Source organism: Nicotiana attenuata, unplaced genomic scaffold (assembly GCF_001879085.1).
Source record: "Nicotiana attenuata strain UT unplaced genomic scaffold, NIATTr2, whole genome shotgun sequence".
In the NCBI taxonomy this organism is placed as follows: domain Eukaryota; kingdom Viridiplantae; phylum Streptophyta; class Magnoliopsida; order Solanales; family Solanaceae; genus Nicotiana; species Nicotiana attenuata.
In genome coordinates, this window is record NW_017670375.1 from 817,485 (window position 1) to 821,860 (window position 4,376).

Below are 4,376 nucleotides of genomic sequence, written 5' to 3' on the forward strand. Positions count from 1 at the left end.
TTAAAATATTAACTGGGTCCCAGATTAGCGACCAAAGTTGGTCTATACTCTACTGAGCGACCAACATTGGTCGCTAAAGTTGAATTATATTTATTTATATTTTATAATTTTTTTTAAACAAAATTATAATTATTAAAATTTTATAACTAGGTCCCAAATTAGCGACCAAAGTTGGTCTCAACCTGTTTTCTCTTTATATAGCGACCAACTTTGGTCGCTAATTTTAAATTTTATTTATTTATATTTTTTTATTTTTTAAAAAATAATATTATAATTATTAAAATTTAATAAGTGGGTCCCATGAAGCGACCAACGTTGGTCGCTAATCTGAGTAATTCTTTGACCAAGCAAGTCTGACAAGTCTGGTCAATAGTTTGACAAAATTTTTGACCAAGTTGCGACCAACGTTGGTCGCTAATTTATCTAAAATCATTATTTTATTATTTTCACCAGTTTAGCGACCAACTTTGGTCGCTTTTTTTGGCAGACCAACTTTGGTCGCTAAATTTTGGTCGCTTTATGCAGGAATTCTAGTAGTGCAAGTTGAGCCATTGATCGGAGAAATTTAAAAATAGCCAGATTTACAAGTGGTCATTCAAAAATAGCCACAGTTTCAAAAGTAATCGAAATTTAGCCACTTTTCATGTAAAGATAAATCTGAACGAAAACAATATTTAAAATTCGAAAAAATACTCCAGTATAATATACTGGAATTCTAGTATAATATACTGGAGTTCCAGTATAATATACCGGTCCAGCATAATATACTGAAGATTGGAGCACCGGTGCTCCAATCTCCAGTATATTATACTGGAACTTTCCGCATGTTGGAGTTCCAGCATAATATGCTGGAAGTTCATACATAGGTGCATCGATCTCCAGCATATTATGCTGGAACTTTCCGTGTTGCAGAAAAATAGTGGCTATTTTTCAATGACTTTGCAAACACTGGCTATTTTTGAATGACCAGTCCGAAAACTGGCTAGCCCATGCTATTTTACGCCATTGCACAGCGTGGCCTGTGGTCCTTTATGCATCGCTGTATGCGGTCAAATTCGGGCTTGCCCTTTTAGTATGACTGATCGAGACTGTAACGCGATAAGCCAAAGTTCGGCCTCGTATTATATCGAATCATGATGCAAAGTTAGGTTGCCGAGCTCGTGGCCCAGAGACCGATTAAGACCGAGATCGACCAAGATCGAGACCGAACAAGATAGAGATCGAGGGAAGCTTACCGAGTCGAATAACGGAAAGACAAAATATCCACAATCCGGCGAGGATCACGGCGCGAATCCCGGCACGTATCAAGAAGAAGCCGATTAGTTAGCCAATCATGGGATTTCTTACCTCATATAGAATTGTACTTAGAGTAGGACTCCCCTACTATATAAGGGGTGTCTGATCATTTTTAAACACATCGTATTCACGCAATACAAAGCAATATACTGTCATTTTCTAGTTTTCGTTATCCTGTTATTGTGTTCATAAGTAAATTGAAACATATTTGGTTCAAGGGTGACTGAACTTGAGGGCCAAAGCTGTTCAATTCGTGTAGTTTGCATTATTTCTTTCATCGCTAATACCAATACTAGTTTATTCTTCTTAATTTGTACCAAGTTATATCACGTGTCCTTAAAACCGCGTATAAACTCAATTGTTATCCGATTTTAGGGTAAACAGTTTGGCGCCCACCGTGGAACTAAGGATAATAGTGGTTACCTGGTACAAACTTTCATAATACACACTATTTTACACTTGTTCTTTGAAGTATCTTTGATTATAGGATTAAAAAATGTCAAACTCTCAGTCAGCACCTCTGCATATTGACAATGATCTCGACCACCACGGCGAAAATAAGAACATTGCACCAGGAAATGTTGTACCCCTTGTTGGCCTCGAAGGAATTTTGGCTGTAGATCTAATCGACGTCAGTTTGCATGTAGCCATCAATGGAAATTTGGCCGTCGATCCCGAAAGCAGCATTCGCGGGGATGCCCGATCATCTACTCAGAGCGCACGTGGCGGTGAAGATGGCAAAATCAGCCTGCGGGTGATCTTCGAAATATTGCAGGCTCAACAGGCAGTAGTAGCCCAGCTCCAAAATCAGAACCATACACCGAGCAGGATCGAACTCGAGCCATCCCAGGAAATTGTACATAAGGTCAAATTGGTTTCGAGGAAATCAAATGAGAAGGAATCGGAGACCAATCCTGCTATCATAAAGATGCTCGAAGAACTGAGAAAGCGAATCGATTCAGGGGAAAAGAAGATCGAGGAAAACGACAAGAAGGTGGAAACCTATAACTCCAGGGTCGACCAAATCCCGGGGGCACCACCTATATTGAAAGGACTAGATTCCAAAAAGTTCGTAAAAAAACCTTTCCCCCGAGTGCGGCTCCGAAGCCAATCCCCAAGAAGTTCCGTGTGCCCAAGATTCCTAAGTATAATGGGACGACTGATCCAAACGAACACGTCACCTCCTACACGCGTGCTACCAAAGGAAATGACTTGGAAGATGACGAGATCGAATCCGTCTTGCTAAAGAAATTCGGGGAGACTCGATCGAAGGGTGCTATGATTTGGTATCATAATTTACCGCCTAAATCTATTGACTCTTTTGCTATGCTTGCAGATTCTTTCATAAAGGCACAACCGGGACCATAAGGTCGTAACCAGGAAGTCAGACTTTTTCAAGGTAAGGCAGAAGGACAACGAGATGCTTAGAGAATTTGTGTCTCCATTCCAAATGGAACAGATGGACTTGCCATCGGTCACCGACGATTGGGCTATTCAAGCTTTCACTCAAGGCTCAACGTTCAAAGTTCAGTGGCTTCACAACAGTTGAAGCAAAATTTGATCGAATACCCAGCTGTCACTTGGGCGATGTGCACAATCGGTATCAGTCAAAGATCAAGGTCGAGGATGATCAATTGCGGGCTCCTTCGGGGTCCGTTCATCCTATCAGACCCATCGATAGAATCAAGAGGGCTATAGACCGAGAACCAAGGTCGAACAGAGATCGATATCAGCCTTATAATGGAGACCGTAGAGGCAGCGGATCTGGGCAAAATTCTGCACGAAATGAGAGGAGAAATGATCGACGTCAAAGTTCACGGGGAATCATGACTAAAAACAACTTCGATAGATCTATCGATCCCAAAGAAACACCACGATTGTCGGAGTACAACTTTAATGTGGATGCAGCTGCCATCGTATCGGCCATTGGACGCATCAAAGATACCAAGTGGCCTCGACCTTTGCAAACTGATCCAGCACAAAGGGATCCCAACCAAATATGCAAATATCATGGCAAACATGGCCACATGACGGAGGATTGTCGACAATTAAGGGAAGAAGTAGCCCGTTTGTTCAACGATGGTCATCTTCGAGAATTTCTAAGTGACCGAGCTAAGAATCACTTTAGAAACAGGGATTCCAACAAACAAAACCGACAATATGAACCCCAGCACGTCATCCATATGATCATTGGAGGGGTCTATGTTCCTCAAGGTCTGATGATGAAGCACACCAAAGTGTCAATCACAAGAGAAAAATGAACTCGGGATTACTTACCAGAAGGGACTCTATCTTTCAATGACGAGGACGCAGAAGGAATCATGCAAACTCATAATGATGCACTGGTAATCTCTGTATTTATGAATAAAACTAGAGTTAAACGTGTGCTAATTGATCCAGGTAACCCGTCCAACATCATTCGGTAGAGGGTCGTAGAACAACTCGGCCTTCAAGACCAGATCGTACATGCAGCCCGAGTGCTGAATGGATTCAACATGGCCTGCGAAACTACGAAGGGAGAAATAACATTGCTCGTAAACATTGCCGGTACCACCCGGGAAACCAAGTTCTATGTAATCGAGGGGGACATGCGATACAACGCCCTATTCGGGAGACCATGGATCCACAACATGAGGGCTGTACATTCGAACCTTCACCACGTATTAAAATTTCCAACACCAGAGGGGATAACGATGGTTTACGGGGAACAACCCTGTTGGCCCAAGTGAAGGTTAGTTTTGAAGATTTACAAAGGAAGCTCAGGCATGAACCAGGTCCATCCCTTGGGTGCATAGAAACGAGCAGATTCGAGCATGTGGGATGAACGTGAAGGAGATAATCTTAACTTGGTATATTTGATATCTCCTGATCGAAAAGGTTGCATAATTGATAGGGAGAAGGACTCCTTAATCAAAGAGAACACTATCCAAGACAGGGAAGGAGTTAGAAGTTGAAATCAACTAGAACTCTTCCACCAAGGAAGAGTAGCATTAGAACTCTAGTTATTTCTTCATCTACTAACTCTATAAATTGTAGGATGTTCTCACTTTACAGGAACGCACAAAGGCAAAAGTTAAACG